The 17,647-nt window shown below is 42.4% G+C and overlaps 1 protein-coding gene across 7 annotated transcripts in view; it reads left to right on the forward strand.

Annotated features, from left to right (window-relative positions):
• Positions 1 to 980: 980 nt before the first annotated feature.
• Positions 981 to 17,647, forward strand: part of mipol1 (mirror-image polydactyly 1) — a 334,286-nt gene continuing 317,619 nt past the window's right edge. For 6 of the 7 annotated variants that reach the window (XM_080202838.1, XM_080202835.1, XM_080202834.1 and 3 more), the window contains exons 1-2: positions 981 to 1,057; positions 15,758 to 15,837. The gene's annotated coding sequence lies outside the window, so the exon portion shown is untranslated. The remainder of the gene's footprint in view (positions 1,058 to 15,757; positions 15,838 to 17,647) is intronic. The other variant, XM_080202836.1, reaches the window with a different exon arrangement.

The following is a 17,647-nucleotide window of genomic DNA, read 5'->3' on the forward strand; positions in this document are numbered from 1 at the left end:
AGATCCAATTGCGGACTCCCTCTCCAAAGCCCGAGAAGCAATTTTTTTTTTAAACTTTATTCCAATCCAATCAAGTCAAATTAAACCCAATTCAGAGTCCCAACAAGTTGGGACATTCCCGATCCAAGCTGACAAGACAGGGCTCTCACCTCCTGTCTTGGGCTTGATCTACATGATCCAAGCTGACTGGAGTAGGTGTAGCTCCTCCTCCAGGGCTTGATCTTATTTGCATCTCAGCCAAATGGCCGAGATGCCTCTTTAAAAAATTGCTTCAAATGAAGCTGAAATGTAACCCAATGACTTCAACCAAGTGCAGCATGTCGATACTACACTTGATCTTAGCGAAAAGCCCGAGAAGCAATTTTGCTTTTGCATTTCCCACTTTATCTGTGATATTGTGGGATAAAAGGGGTACTAGCACAATGTTAACCTGTCCTTACCCTTGTTAGAAATGCTAACTGACAGTAACACTTGTCATGCATCGCTTCTTGGCCTTTTGGCTAAAATCAAGTGTAGCATTGACATGCTGTACTTGGTTGAAGTCATAAGGTTACTTTATGGCTTCATTTGAAGCAAGTATTAAAAGTGGCATCTCTTAGCTTAGACACAAATGAGATCAAGCCTTGGAGGAGGTGCAATGCCTACTCCAATCAGTTTGGGTCATGTAGATCAAGCCCAAGACAGGTGAGAGCGCTGTTTTATCGGCTTGGATTGAGAATGTCTCACTTGATGAGACTCCGAATTGGACTTTGATTGGATTGAATATATAAAACAAAACTCGTCACGTTAACTCCGTTTCTCTCTCCACAGATGCTGCCGGACCTGCTGAGTTTTATTTCAGATTTCCAGCATCTGCAGTATTTTGCTTTGCTATGATTACGCTAACCTGTGTTTCATGCCCCTCCAGTGTTTAATCGACAGCTTGTTTCCAAGCACTTGCGGCCTTTTGCAGCAAGGTGACGCTATGCGTCCTGAAGGAAGTCGTTTTCGCCGAGAGGTTAAATACTGAGCTAGCACGGCGACGGGGACTGAGAGCAAGACAGTACGTAGTCATCAGGTGAGCCCTGCCATTCATCATCGCTTTCAGGGCAGCCGATAAATAAACTGCATTGATTTGCGGTGCCGGTTTTGATAAGGAGCAGCAGCAGCTGACCACCTAAAATCAATCCGCGATTATGCCAGAGAGGCGGCAGGTGGTGGTGCCCGTGACCCGGAAGCGGTGCGCGACGCCGCTCGAGCTGAATTCGAATGTAGGTCGGTTGGAAAAGGCTGGTTGGAAGCGCGAGCGAGGCGGGCTGCAGCTGCTGCTGCTGAGGTAATGAGCTGCTGCTGAGGAAACGGAGCTGTAATGAGCTGCAGCTGCTGCTCAGGTAATGAGTTGTAAGCAGCTGCTGCTGAGGTCACGAGCTGTAAGGAGCTGCAGCTGCTGCTGAGGTAACAAGCTGTAAGGAATTGCTGCTGAGGGAACGGAGCTGTAATGAGCTGCTGCGGAGGTAATGGAGCTGTAAGGAGCTGCAGCTGCTGCTGAGGTAATGGAGCTGTAAGGAGCTGCAGCTGCTGCTGAGGTAACAAGCTGTAAGGAGTTGCTGCTGAGGTAATGGAGCTGCAGCTACTGCTGAGGTAACGGAGCTGTAAGGAGCTGCAGCTGCTGCTGAGGTAACGAGCTGTAATGAGCTGCTGCTGAGGTAACGAGCTGTAATGAGCTGCTGCTGAGGTAACGAGCTGTAATGAGCTGCTGCTGAGGTAACGAGCTGTAATGAGCTGCTGCTGAGGTAACGAGCTGTAATGAGCTGCTGCTGAGGTAACGAGCTGTAATGAGCTGCTGCTGAGGTAACGAGCTGTAATGAGCTGCTGCTGAGGTAACGAGCTGTAATGAGCTGCTGCTGAGGTAACGAGCTGTAATGAGCTGCTGCTGAGGTAACGAGCTGTAATGAGCTGCTGCTGAGGTAACGAGCTGTAATGAGCTGCTGCTGAGGTAACGGAGCTGTAAGGAGCTGCTGCTGAGGTAACGGAGCTGTAAGGAGCTGCAGCTGCTGCTGAGGTAACGGAGCTGTAATGAGCTGCTGCTGAGGTAACGGAGCTGTAAGGAGCTGCAGCTGCTGCTGAGGTAACGGAGCTGTAAGGAGCTGCAGCTGCTGCTGAGGTAACGGAGCTGTAAGGAGCTGCAGCTGCTGCTGAGGTAACGGAGCTGCAGCTGCTGCTGAGGTAACGGAGCTGTAAGGAGCTGCAGCTGCTGCTGAGGTAACGGAGCTGTAAGGAGCTGCAGCTGCTGCTGAGGTAACGGAGCTGTAAGGAGCTGCAGCTGCTGCTGAGGTAACGGAGCTGTAAGGAGCTGCAGCTGCTGCAGAGGGAACGGAGCTGTAAGGAGCTGCAGCTGCTGCAGAGGGAACGGAGCTGTAAGGAGCTGTAAGCAGCTGCCGCTGAGGGAGTGGAGCTGTAAGCAGCTGCACCTACTGAGGGAGTGGAGCTGTAAGCAGCTGCACCTACTGAGGGAGTGGAGCTGTAAGCAGCTGCACCTACTGAGGGAGTGGAGCTGTAAGCAGCTGCACCTACTGAGGGAGTGGAGCTGTAAGCAGCTGCACCTACTGAGGGAGTGGAGCTGTAAGCAGCTGCACCTACTGAGGGAGTGGAGCTGTAAGCAGCTGCACCTACTGAGGGAGTGGAGCTGTAAGCAGCTGCACCTACTGAGGGAGTGGAGCTGTAAGCAGCTGCACCTACTGAGGGAGTGGAGCTGTAAGCAGCTGCACCTACTGAGGGAGTGGAGCTGTAAGCAGCTGCACCTACTGAGGTAACGGAGCTGTAAGCAGCTGCACCTACTGAGGTAACGGAGCTGTAAGCAGCTGCACCTACTGAGGTAACGGAGATGTAAGGAGCTGCACCTGCTGCTGAGGCGACGGAGCTGTCAGGAGCTGCAGCTGCTGCTGAGGGGACGGAGCTGTAAGGAGTTGTAGTCCATAGCACCAGGCATAAGTATTAAAGCTCCGGTTTTGTGAAAAGTAAGTCGATGAGCGAGTGAGTGTACGAACTTGTGGTAGTTTGGGAGAGCGAGGGGAAGGATTTTGTGCTATGACTATCTTTTTTTTAACCTCAGTTTTTAACGTCAGGCTAGTTATTAATCCCATGTCATTGGTAACGTTAAAGATAAAGGAAAGCATGATTTACTAAATAAACTGTAATATCAGATAACATCCTAGTTGCTATAGCAAACGTAAATGCAGTTTATAGGGACAGTAGATATAATTATCTTGTCTATTGCAAATTGCAATTAATTTATCAGAGGTGGGCTGGAAGGGATATGTCTAATCTAACTTATTTTATGCATTGTTAAAAATAAATAACAACAAATGCTGTTATAGATTGTGTTGTAAGGTTGTTTGGTGCCTTGCTAAACGATCTGGAGTTTTGTATGGTTCATAAACCATTTATTGAGACCTATGACAATGTATGTTCTCCAAATTAAAAATCTAGCATGGATGTTGGCTCCTCCAAACTCTACTACACTATCATGTGATTGTACATGGGCAGCACTGTTCTCCAATCCCACATTAACTGTTGCTGTGCCCAAACACTTTTTATATGACAGCTTCTCCAAGACCTAACCTACATTATATGTGTAATGACTTTTTCCACGCCACCCTTTCTCCCTCCTCCCAAGTTTGTGATTTGATAAATTCAGATTGACTGGAGGCTTGACAATTCTTCCAGATCACATTTGGAGCAATGGTAGTCTCAGTTACTTTGTGTTGAAGTTGCTTTGTTGTTAAAATTGTACTACTGCGTGTTTCTGGCACTTGATTGTCTTCATTTGATTTGGCTTTTGCATTACACTTTATCAATAACCTGTATGTTTTGATGGGAGATCATTGGTTTGTCTCGTTCCTACAGTGGGCTCATATTTTCTTTTTCCATGGGGTTGATCATGTTCTTGTTGGACGTTGACGTTTCAAAAATGAAAACTCCATTTCTGCTTCCACAAGTTTAATCAACTATTTGTTTACTCTCTTATTTTCCCATCCTGTTTACAAGCCATTATGGACAGGAGAGAGGCATGCTGAACTTTTTTATCCTCTCCAAATAAACCAAAATATTGGAATCTGAAGCAAGAAACTCTGCAGGGCTGGCAGCATCTGTATGAAGAGAAAGCAGAGTTAACATTTTGACTCCTTTTGGCTCTTATACAGAAGAGAAGGGCATTTATACAGAACAGAAGGAAATTTGGTATGTCAGCTACGATTCTCTCCAACTTTTACAGATGCACGATAGAAAGCATTCTTTCTGGTTGTATCACAGCTTGGTATGGCTCCTGCTCTGCTCAAGACCGCAAAGAACTACAAAAGGTCGTGAATGTAACCCAATCCATCATGCAAACAGCCTCCCATCCATTGAGCCTGTCTACACTTCCCGATGTCTTGGCAAAGCAGCCAGCATAATTAAGGATCCCATGCACCCCAGGCATTCTGTCTTCCACCTTCTTCCATCAGGGAGAAAGATACAATGATCTGAGGACACATACCAACCAACTCAAAGACAGCTTCTTTCCCGCTGCTGTCAGACTTTTGAATGGACTTAGCTTATGTTAAGTTGACCTTTCTCTGCACCTTAGCTATGACTGTAACATTCTGCACTCACTTGTTTCCTTCTCCTATGAACAGTATGTTTTGTCTGTATAGTACCCAAGAAACAATACTTTTCACTGTATGTTAATACATGTGACAATAATAAATCAAATCAGAGGTGGGAGGTATGTGTATGGGATACTTTTTGGAAAAAAAGTGAGGTGGTCTCTGCATTAGGGAGACTATATGTAAACTTGCTGACCACTTTGTAGGACACCTTCGCTAAGTTTGCAAGCATGACCCCCAACCTGCTTTCCATTTTAACTGATCATCATCTCTTATGTCTGTCCTTGGCCTGATGCAATGCTCCAGTAAAGCCCGGTGCAAACTGGATGAGCAGCATTTCATCTTCTGGCTGAGCATGTTGCAGCCCTTGGAACTCAATGTTGTGTCTGGCACCTTTAGATTGTGGCCTTTCTCTTTCATCTTAAAGCACATTTTTCAAATATTGCCTAAATATTTGCCTAAATGCAACCACCTCGTGTCCCATACCAGGCCATCTATCTGTCTTTTGTTCTTGAAGTTGCTACTTTTTGTTGCAATCCCTCACAGCTACACTTTAATATCTATTGTCCCTCCATTTCTGATGAACAGCCAGAGGGACTCAAAACATTGAGTTTTTCCAGCATCCTCTGTTCTTGTTTCATTATCCTCTTGGTGTCTAAGCAGAAGCGTTTTGAATTTTTTAAAAGTAGACTGTAGCATATATCCTGAAGGCATCGGTTTCTGCGATTCAATTTTACAGGTAGCATGCTGAAAATTCTGTGTGATTTAACTTAGATGGTTACATTATTTTACATTCAAACCCAGTGTTCGGATAAAAGGGATCATTGGCAACCTCGCACAGACAAGTGCACATATAGTAAGGAGGTTGTAGGAAAAAGGAGGTTTTTATAACTGTGGATAACAATCGTAAAATTACACAGAAATTCATGTAATTGCCAAAGTTTGGAAAGTCAAAATCCAGTGGCAGAATTCAGCCCGCATAAGTTTCTGGTTGAGACAGTGACAGAATCCTGTATGATGGGATTTCTGTGCTTGGACTGCATGGCATGTGATAATCAGAGACTTTTAAAATCAAACAGGTTTCAAGGAGTTGAGGCTCGGTGACCAGCTGTGATTCATTTAGGTCTGTTGATTAGTTGATAATTCAGCAGACTTAGTTCTCAAACAAATATAGAGATTTCAATGTTTGCTTATGTCATGTGACCTTTCCAATTATTTTTAAAGGGATGTTTACCTGTTGTATGGGACTGGCTTTGGTTCGGAACTGATAATGTCCTAGTCATTAGCTTTTGAAAGAGTGACGATCCATGAGGTTCTTGGGTCAGAATGTCCTTATCTGCACAGGTAATCTGCCTCTTCTGGACTGATAAACTTATCAAGATGCAAATAAGAATTCAGCATCTCCTCATTGGACCTGGATAGTCTGAGGGATAAAATGGGCCTGTTAACAGGTTTGTAGTATAACAATTACAACTTCAGTCTTTCCCTCCCTACCACCTCCTCTAACAAAAAAAAAGGCATGGTGAGGATTACAAGCAAGGGAAAGGTGAGTTGAGATTATTTTATTCTTTCATCTGTATGATGGCAGTTCGACAGTGGTGTGTTCCTCCTGCCAGATGTGAGAAATTAGGGAGCAATCTAGTCTCCCTGACAACTTAGTCTGCAAGAAGTGTGTCCAGCTGCAGTTCCTCACAGGTCGCATTGTTTGGTTGGAGTGGTAGATGGACACATTGCAGGGCATACAGGGGGCAGAGTGTGATAGACACTAGTTACAGGGAGACTATCACACCACAGGTTCAATCAGATAGATGGCAGGCAGGTAGTGCAAGAGTCTCCTCCTGTTATTTTCCTTTCAAACAGGTATACTGTTCTGGATACTGCTGAGGGGGTTAGCCTCTCAGGGGAAAATGCCAGCAGCGGTCAGGCCTGTGAACCACACCTGGTTTTGCTGTACAGCAGTATGAAGCAAAGACCAAGTGACAAGTAGTCATGGGGATTCACTAGCTGGAGGCACAGACAAGCATTTCTATGGCCATGATTGAGACTCCAGGATGCTGTGTTGCTTTCTTGGTGCCAGGGTCAAGGAAGTCTCTGAGCAGTTGCAGGACATTCTTAAGGGGGAGGGTGAGCAGCCAGAGATCATTGTACATACTGGTATAAATGACATAGGTAGGAAAAGGGATGAGATCCTGAAGTGTGAATATAGAGAGTTAGGCAGAATACTAAAGTGCAGGACATCAAAGGTAGTAATTTCTGGACTACTGCCGGTGTCACGTGCTAGTGAGAGTAGGAAGATTAGGCAGGTGAATGTGTGGTTTGAGGACTGGTGGAGGGGGCATGGCTTTAGATTTGTGGATCATTGGGATCTCTTCTGGGGAAGGAGTGACCTGTTCACGAGGGACGGGTTACACCTGAAATAGAGGGTGACTAATTTCTTGGCAGGGGGATTTGCTCGAGCCACTTTGGAGGTTTTAAACTAGTTTGGCAGACGGGTGGGATCAAAAGCAGTAGGCAGACAGAAGAGAAAGTTGAAGATAACATGGAAGTTAGAGAGCACATGAAATCGTAAAGGCACTGTCAATAACCCTAGTACTAGACATTTTTAAAAATTAATTTGTGGGACATGGACGTCGCTAGTTGGCCAACATTTATTGCCCATCCCTGGTTGCCCTTGGAGGGCAGTTGAGAGTCAACCACTTTGCTGTGGCTGTGGAGTCACGTAGGCCAGACCAGGTAAGGACAGCAAATTTCCTTCCCTAAAGGGCATTAGTGAACTAGATGGGTTTTTCTGACAATTGGCAATTGTTTCATGGTCATCATGAAGATATTTAATTCCAAATATTTTAGACAAAAGCATGGCAGAAAGCAAGGGAAGGCCAGATTAAACTGCATTCATTTCAATGCAAGATGTCTGATGGGCAAGACAGATGAACTCGGCATGGATGGGTACATGGTACTGGGATATTATTGCAGTTACTGAATCATGGCTAAGAGGGGGACAGGACTGGCAGCTCAATGTTCCAGGGTACAGATGCTATAGGAAAATTAGAACAGGAGGTAAGAGAGGAAAGGGATTTGCACTTTTGATTAGGGAAACCTCACGGCAGTACTGAGAGGGTTTGCCTACTGAGTATATCGGTAGAACTGAGAAATAAGGGGGACATCACTTTGGCCCCCAAACAATCAGTGATAAACTGAGGAGCAAATATGTAAGTAGGTTACAGATGGCTTCAAGAAAAGTAGGGTGGTAGTAACAGGGAATTTTAACTTTCCCACATTGACTGAGACAGCCGTAGTATTAGAGGCTTGGATGGAGAGAAATTTGAGTGCATTCAGGAGGAATGTCACATTCAGTAAGTGGATGGCCTGAATAGAGAGAGGGCAAAACTTGATCTCCCCTGGGAAATAAGGAAAGGCAGGTGACAGAAGTGTCAGTGAGAGCACGGTTTGGAACCGGTGACCATAATTCCATTAGTTTTAGGATAGCTATGGAGAATGATAGGTCTGACCCAAAAGTTAAAATTCTAAATTGGAGCAAGGCCAATTTTGGTATTAGACAGGAGCTTTCAAAAGTTGGTTGGTGGAGTCTGTTGGCAGGCAAAGGGACAGCTGGTGAGTGGGAGGCTTTCAAAAGTGTGTTACCCAGCTTCAGGGTAAGCACGTTCCTCATAGAATGAAGGGAAAGGCTAGTAGAAGTAGGGAACCCTGGATGACTTGGGATATTGAGGCCCTGGTCAAGATGGAGAAGGGGGCACTTGACATGCATAGGCAGCTGGGATCAAGTAGATCCCATTAAGAGTATAGAGGGTGTAGGAATAGAGTTGAGAGAGAAATCGGGAGTCAAAAGACACAAGATTGCTTTGGCTGATAAGGCAAAGGAGAATTTTGAGAGCTTCTACAAATTCATAAAGGCCAAAAAAGTAATAAGGGAGAGAATCAGGCCTGTTTAGTCAACAAGATCATCTAAGTGCGGATCCACAAGCGATGGGTGAGATCTTAAATGAATATTTCTCATCAGTATTTACTGTTGAGAGTGGCATAAATACTAGGGAACTTGGGGAAATAAATAGTGATATCTTGAGGAGTGTACATATTATAGAGGAGGTGCTGGAAGTCTTAAAGCGCATCAAGGTAGCTAAATCCCCAGGACCTGATGAAGTGTATCCCAGGACATTGTGGGAGAAAATGTCCCCTAGCAGACATTCCATCATTGACAGCCAAAGGTGAGGTGCCTGAAGATTGGAGGGTGGCAAATGTTGTTCCTTTGTTAAAGAGTTGCAGGATAAAGCCTGGGAACTACAGCCCGGTAAGCCTCCCATCTGTAGTGGGTAAGTTGTTAGGCATTCTGAGACAGGAACTCCAGGCATTTGGAGACACAAGGATTGATTAGGGACATTAAGCATGGCTTTGTGAGTGGAAAATCATATCTCTCAAATTTAATTACATTTTTTTGAAGGGGTGACCAAGTAGGTAGATGAGGGCAGTGCAACCGATGTTGTATACATGGACTTTAGCAAGACATTTGACGAGGTACCACATGGTAGGTTATTGCGTAAGGTTAAATACCGCGGGATTCGTGGTGAGGTAGCCAATTGGCTTGATAACAGAAGACAGAGGTTGTTCTTCAAACTGGAGGCTTGTGACCAGTGGTCTGCCTCAGAGATCAGTGCTGGGTCCACTGTTATTTGTCACTTATATTAATGATTTAGATGAGAATTGGGAGGCCTGGTTAGTAAGTTTGCAGATGACATCAAGATTAGTGGCGTAGTGGACAGTGAAAAAAGTTATCTGGGATCTGACAGGATCTTGATCAAATTGGGCTAGTGGACTGTTGAATCGCAGATGGAGTTTAATTTAGATAAATGCGAAGTGATGCATTTTGGTAGATCGAACCAGGGCAGGACTTGCTCAGTTAATGGTAGGATGTTTGGGAGAGTTATAGAACAAAGAGATCTAGGGGTACAGGTTCACAGGTGGACAGGGTGATGAAAAAGGCGTTCGGGATGCTTGGTTTCATTGGTCAGAATATTTGAATACAGGAGTTGGAAAGACTTGTTGAAGTTGTACAAGGCCACACTTGGAATACTGTGTACAGTTCTAATCATCCTATTATGGAAAAGGTATTATTAAACTAGAAAGAATGCAGAAAAGATTTACTAGGTTGCTGCCGGGATGGTTTGAGTTATAAAGAGAGGCTGGATAGACTGGGATTTTTTTCCTGGAGTGTAGGAGACATAGGGGTGATCTTACCAAGGGCTATAAAATAATGAAGGGTGTAGGTTAGCTAGATTGTCAATATCTTTCCCTAAAAGTGGGGGGGATCTACAACTAGAGGGCATAGGTTTAAGGTGAGTGTGGAGAGATACAAAAGGATCTAGAGGGTGGTGACTGTCTGCAACAAGCTGCCAGAGGTAGTGGTAGAGGTGGGTACAATTCTGTTTTTTAAGAAGCATTTAAACAGTTACAATGGGTAAGATACGTATAGAGGGATACGGGCCAAACACAGGCAATTGGGACTGACTAGCTTAGTGCTTTAAAAAAAAGGCAACATTGACAAGTTGGACCAAAGGACCTGCTTCCATGCTGCAAACCTTTCTGACTTTATAACAAGTTTTGTCTGCGAGTCCCCTGGTTTTGTAATTATAATATCCAAATATTTGGGTGTGAGATTTCCACAATGATGGGAGGAGCATTCTTTTAATCTTGGTGTAAGCTTTGAGAACAAAAGGCCAATCCTGTGATCATATAACTTGCAACAGCCATCTTGTTAGGTTCAGCAAAAAGTCTATTTTAAAAATAGCAAACAAAAAAACTTCTGATGTACGCAGTTTGGATTTCTTTCATGTTGACCTAACAAGGCTTATGAATCTTTTCATTCAGCTTAGCAACTCTTCTGGTGAGTTCAATTGTCTTTATTTCAAAGTTACGTGTGATATCCGTAAACAAGCTTAACAACTTGGGTATTTGGTTCCTTTCTTCTATGGTCACTGACTACTCCTGAGACTTGTTCAATTAAGTACTTTATTTGCATTTGATCTTGAAGGGCAATTAGCTAGCTCTTTCAATTGTGTATTTTTTTTTGTTGACTTCTTGCCAACACATGCTGAACTTCTGATTGAGTTCTTCCAACTCAGTTTTGATGTAAACATTTTCTGATACAGCAGTTTTTTTTTCAAGGTTGGTTCTTTTGGGATACCTCAAATAACTTGCCTTCATTCACAGCCATCTCCTTGTTCCAAAGTGCCACCTGTGTTGGTGTTTCAAAAAAGTCTATTTTTATGTCTTCCAGTTGCTTCTTGGCCTCTTTTACTTCTACAATAAACTGTTTGGCTCATGCACTTCATTGCTGTGACATATGTAACTATCTTATGGTTTGTTAAGAGATTGTCTGTCACGGCCCAAGGTCTCCTGTCTCCCAGTGCGTTATTGGAGATGTTCTACACATTTAGATCTTTCCACAACTTGGAGTTTAAAATATTTGTCAAAGGCTTTTAATACCTCACCAACTGTAGCTGACAATTCATGTACCCATTGTTTTAGGATTTTTTTAATTCACAAATGCACAAATAAGTCTTTAAAAAAGTATTAAATTGACATTCTTCTGCTTTCTTGCTTAATCCTGATGTGCTTCTAAAAATATTCTGCTCAAGGCACCCAGTTGTGTCTCTCTTTGCATGTCCCTTTTTGCCCTTGTCTTAGCATAAATTGGTCCGGTTGTTTTAATTTACCATCCATAGCCATTTTCATTAGCGTACCTCTAAATATTTTTTCTTCAAGGTGGTGCCACAGCTGTCACAATTCTTATGTACCACACAAGTGGCTGTTTATCTCCAGTTCAAATAAGTTAGTACCATAAGTCCTGAATAAATTCTGTGTAGTCATTATACAGCAATATTAATTAGCCTTATTACACTATGTGGTATAATGGTATTCGGGCTGCAGGGCTAATTTGGGCATGTAGAGCAATACCACCCACAGTATGATGTGGAGAGTCACACGTTGGACTTACGTAGTGGAGTCTATGCAGTTGGCTTCTTCTAATCTTACAAAAGAATGGGAGTGAAGAATGGATCCTGAAAGCATGAAAAACTTAAGAAATTGAAGCCTGACTTGAAAGAAGTGCACTTAAATTGAAGGCACAGTTAGCCTAAAATTGCAGACATGGAAGCTGAAGAATTTCATCAGGGCATGTAACTTTGCCACAGCTGATTGAGCGGAGAGTTTTTCATGGTTTTAGGATCCATTCTTTATTGCCAATATGTTGTAAGATTGTTTGATATCTTGGAGTTCCAGAGGTTTGCAACATTGAACTGTTTATTGGTAACCCATAACCGTATACATCTCAAAGATAAGCCCTGTATGGGTGCAGTCACCATTTTGGCCCCTTCCAGACTCCAATATCACGTGATTCTCTACATCATTATATTGTGGGTCATACTTGAAGATTGAGATAAACAGCCACTAATGTGGTACATACAAATTAGGAGCAGGAGTAAGCCACTCAGCCCTTTGAGCCTGCTCTGCCATTCATGAAGGTAATGGATGATCTGATTGTAACGTCAACCCTATATTCCTGCTTGCCCCCAATAACCTTTTGTCCCTTTGTAATCTAGAATATATCTATCTTTGCCTTTAAAAAATTCAAAGACTCTCTTCCCTCTTTGAGGAAGAGAGTGCCAAAGACTCTCAACCCTCAAAAGAAATTCTGCTCATCTCTATCTTAAATGAGCAAACCTCTTTTTTAAAACAGTGACCCTTAGTTTTAGATTTTTCCACAAGAGAAAATATACTCTTCACATCAATCAAGACCAAATAGGATCTTTTTATGTTTCAATCAACTCCCCTCTTCCAAACTCATAGAATCCCTACACTACAGAAGGAGGCCATTTGGCCCAGGGCCTATTCCCGTGACTCCACACACTTACTCTGCTAATCTCGCTGACATGGGGTCAATTTAGCATGGCTAATTAACCTAACCTGCACATCTTTGGACTGTGGGATGAAACTAGAGTACCTGGAGGAAACCCAAGCAGAGATGGAAAGAACGTGCTAACTCCACACAGACAGTGACCTGAGGCTGGAATTAAACCTGAGACCCTGAAGCTGTGAGGCAGCAGTGCTAACAATTGTGTCACCATGCCACCCAGTGAATACAAACTTAACCTTCCAAACTTCCTTAAGGCAACCCACCCATTCCAACTATTAATCTAATAGGGGCAGTACAGTGGCACAGTGGTTAGCACTGCTGCCTCACAGAAGCAGAGACCCGAGTTAACTGTGTGTGGAGTTTGCACGTTCTCCCTTATGTCTGTGTGGGTTTCCTCTGGGTGCTTTGGTTTCTTCCAGAGTCCAAAGATGTGCAAGTTTGGTGGATTGTGCATGCTAAATTGTCCCTTAGTGTCGGGATAATCAGTGTAAATACATGGGGTTATAGGAATAGGGCCTGGGTGGGATTGTGATTGGTGCAGGCTCATTGGCTGAATGTCATCCTTCTGCACGTCGGGATGCTATGATTCTAAACCTTCTCCGAACTGCTTCCAATGCTTTTACAATTCCTTCCTTAAATAACAAGGCCAATACTATACACAGTACTGCAGATGTGATCTCACTAGCGCCTTGTACAATTGAAGCATAACCTCCCTACTTTTGTAATCAATTTTCCTCATCATAAACTACGAGCTTTCCTAATTACTTGCTGTCCTTACGTACTTGGCTTTTGTGATTCATACACTAAGACACCCAGATGTCTCTCCGCTTTAGAACTTTGCAGTCTCTCATCATTGTTTTTTAACTCTTCCTGCCAAAATAGACCCATTTTCCCACATTATACTTCATTTGCTAAATATTTGTCCACCCACTTAACTAATCTATGCTGCTTTGTATTCTCCTTATGTCCTCTTCACAATTTAATGTCCTCCTTTGTGTCAGCAAATTTTGCAAACATTCCCATCCATTGACTCTGTCTGCACTGCCCATTGCCGAGGCAAAGCAGCCAGCATAATTAAGGACCCCACACACCCTGAACATTCTCTCTTCCACCTTCTTCCATCGGGAAAAAGATACAGAAGTCTGAGGTCACATACCAACCGACTGAAGAACAGCTTTCTCGCTGCTGTTGTCAGACTTTTGAATGGACTTAGCTTGCATTATGTTGATCTTTCTCTACACCCTAGCTATGACTGTAACATCTTGCACTCACTCGTTTCCTTCTCGATGAACGGTATGTTTTATCTGTATAGTGAGCAAGAAACAATACTTTTCACTATGTTAATACATGTGACAATAAATCAAATCAAATACCTTCCTTCCCTTTATCCAAGTCAATTGTATAAAGTGTAAAATGTTGAGGCCCCAGCACTGATCCTGATAACACACACATTATATCCAGCCAATCTGACAAAGGCCCATTTATGTCTTATGTTTTCTGTTATCTAGCCAATCTTCTATCGATGCCAGTATGTTATCCTGTATACCAGGAGCTCTTATTTTCCATAACAATCTTTAATGTGATACATTAAATACCTTTTGGAAATCTAAATATACGATATCAACTGGTTCCCTTTTATCCACAGCACATGTAACTCCTTCAAAGAGCTCTGATAAATTGATACATGATTTTCCTTTCACAAAACTATGTAGACTCATTACCTTGAATTTTTCAAAGTGCTCTGCTATAACATCTTTAACATTATTTATTAGTACAACATTGCAAACAGCTGAATGTATAAATGGGATCATAAATGGTTCAGTGTCTTTTGTGGATTACTTTTGATTTAACAATCTTTAGATAACAGTTTAATTGACATAAAAACAGAAAATACTGGATAAATTGAGCAAGTCAGGCAGCAACTGTGGAGAGAGAAATAGCTCATGTTTCTAGTCCATATGACCCATCTACAGAACTGACAAGTTTGGTGTGTTGTATTCATTGAGTATGGTGTGTTAGGATTGTTATGTATAAGATTTTTGCAGAAATGTTCTAGTCATGAATAATAGAATTGCATTGCTTATGTTCCAATGATTACTTTGGCTAAAAGTAACTTTTCGTACTTGAACTGCTGCATTGACTGTTATTGCAGGTTTTGTTATAGTATAATGTCTGTATGTGAAAAACTTTCTTCCTAAGACAATAAGTATTAAGGTACCCATCTTATTCTTGCATGAACACGACTGTAGAGAATTTGTAAGCTACTTCTGAGCAATTAGAATCATGTTAAATTTGAAAATACCATCTACTGTTTACTCAATTGTCAGAGTGTGTGGTTCGTCGGCAAAAGATGTAGTGGATAAGAAGCTTTACCATCAATATTGGTATTCATTATTTATTCAAAATGGAAAAGGAGTTAAACTTTATTAGCAAAAGAAAATGGATAAAAAGTTATATCCGTAATTTTGGAATATGGGCTAAAATCAATCTGCTTATTAGTATAACGTACAGTCACAATTTTTTTGAAGAACTACATATTCATTGAGACATCACCAATCACCAGGTACGATCAATTTGTGGAGCCATTGTTCTTTTGTCTCTGAAACCTGGATTCAACACCAGCTGATGTTGAACTATTAAAGGTGCCATCTCTATCTAATTGTTATATTAACTGAAATTAGTTATTATACAATAGGCAAGCTGAAATAAGTTACAGCGTGGTAAGAGACCATTTTGCCAATTGTGTCCATAACAGCTCTCCAGGAGAGAAACTCGGCAAGTTCCATTTCCCTGTCTTTTCTCCTTATTTACTCCTTATTTACAGTTTCTCCTTATTTACTCTGCCCGCATCCCTCAATTTTGAATTAAATCAACTCTCAACCTTCGCTGTAAGGCAACCAACTTCAATGTCTTCAATCTTTTCATGTAATTTTACGTCCCTCGTCCCTGGAATCATTCTTGTGAATCTTCTCTGCACCCTCTCTCATGCTTCACACGGTTTTTAAAATTGAATGTTGATCTTGGACCCTGGTTCAATGAAGCATATGTTGATCAAGAAAAGCAACGGTCCTAATACTAGCCCCTGGAAAATCTCATTATCTTCCAATCCAAAATATACAACTGTTGACCATTGCTTTCTGTTTTCTGTCACTGAGCCAAATTTTTATCTTTCCTATCACTGTTCATTTTATTCAACTTTTTATCACAGGTCTCATGGCACTTTTATTAAACACGTATTGGAATTTCATCATCTGTACATCAACCAGATTACTTCATCAAAAGACCCAAGTAAGTTAAATATGATGTGCCTTTAACAAAGCTATGATGCCTCTCTCGATTTGGGTTGTGTTCATTCAGTCATTGGTGTAAGTTAGTACTTGATATTACACAACTTGAATATTGCTGAAGTAAGGGACATGCTGGTGAGAAGCCTTTTGTCTTTCACTCATCAGAGCAGATACAAGAAAGCCAAAATTCAAAGGGAGCAACAGTTTATACTGCATGATAAAAAGGTGCTGATTGGCAAAGCCTTGACCGTAGAGAGTACAACTGTTGTTCACGCCCCACTCCCCCTTTGATTAATATGCAGCGACTTGTCCTTAGCAAGCAGGAATAATATGTCCAGACTTAGCATCTTTCGATGAAGCAGAAGCATGAGCAACAAATTTCCAAGGTGCATTCTGCCATGGCAGCGCCTCAGCCCATCAGTCAACCATTCAACCAATGGGCACTCTTTTGTCCTAGTATAAATTGTCGCTCCCTTTAAAATTCTGCTGCCTTGGAAATTCGGCATTCTTGCCTCCGTCTTTGAAGTATGCAAAATGAAAAGCTTCAACTGCATGTCATTTTTTTCAGAAAAGGAAAGAGAGGCAGGTGAAGATGGGGAAGGAGGCAACAAAGTCAAGGGGATTAGAATCCCCTAGGAATTAGAAAGTGAATTCCAGGTGACTGAAGGCTTCACCAAATTGTGTTTCACTGAGAGGTTCAGCACATTCACTCTTGCGGTGATACTGTAACTGATTGCAGTGTTCTTTACTGGGAAGAAGTTGGTTGAAGAGTTGAGAAGTAGAGGATCAATTTTAAAATGACAAAAGGAATTCCTTTTGTATACCATGAGTAGTTCTGTTGTTGATCAACTTTTAGTAATCACAGAGCTTTTAAAAATCAATTAGACATGATTGAGTGAGGTGCAATTTTTTATGAGGTATGGTTTTCTAAGGTGGTATGGGAGCGGGAAAATTAAAGTTCGAGTTAACCTCATGATTACCAGCTTTAATGCTGGGCTCCCATATTGCAGTGTTGGGACACAGCTTCAGGATTTTTGTACTAATTATACATGTCTGACATAAGGGTGGCACAGTGGTTAGCACTGCTGCCTCACGGCACCAGGAGCCCGGATTCAATTCCGGCTCAGGTCACTGTCTGTGTGCAGTTTACGTGTTCTCCCCGTGTATGTGTGAGTCGCCTCCGGTTTCCTCCCACTGTCCGAGAATGTGCGAGTTATGTTGATTGGCCATGCTAAATTGCCCCTTAGTGTCAGGGGACTAGCAGGGTAAATATGTGTGGTTAAGAAGATAAGGCTGTGGTGGGATTGTTGTTGGTATAGGCTCAATGGGCTGATTGGCCTCCTCCTACACTGTGGATAGGGATTCTATGATCCTGCAGTTGTGATTAATTTCAGAGAAATAATGAAGTAAATGACGGTTGTCTATTGACAAACCCCCCCAGCCCTCCCTTACAAAGTATGGGTTCATATACTGTGTTTCACACAAGTAGAACACCTCTTTGGGAATTTTTTTGCTGCATGAGATGGCAGGTGGGGTCTTTATTAATATCTCATCCAAAAGTATGCCTTCAATAATGCAGACTTGGGTAAACTTCAGTACGGTATTGACCAGGTACTGAAGTCCCTAGGCATGGATTCAGAAACTTCAAATTCTGAGCCAAGGTTGTTAGTCTTTTTTCTGTCCAATTAATGATTAAAACTGGCATCTCTACCCAGCTGTAACTATGGTGAGATAAATTATTTTTGGGAATCTTCACCATTTATTAGTGTGACTTAGCAGTAAAACTACAATTTGGCAATCTTGATTGCTGC

The sequence above is a fragment of the Carcharhinus amblyrhynchos genome, chromosome 14, assembly GCF_965287045.1.
Source record: "Carcharhinus amblyrhynchos chromosome 14, sCarAmb.v2.hapA, whole genome shotgun sequence".
NCBI lineage: Eukaryota > Metazoa > Chordata > Chondrichthyes > Carcharhiniformes > Carcharhinidae > Carcharhinus > Carcharhinus amblyrhynchos.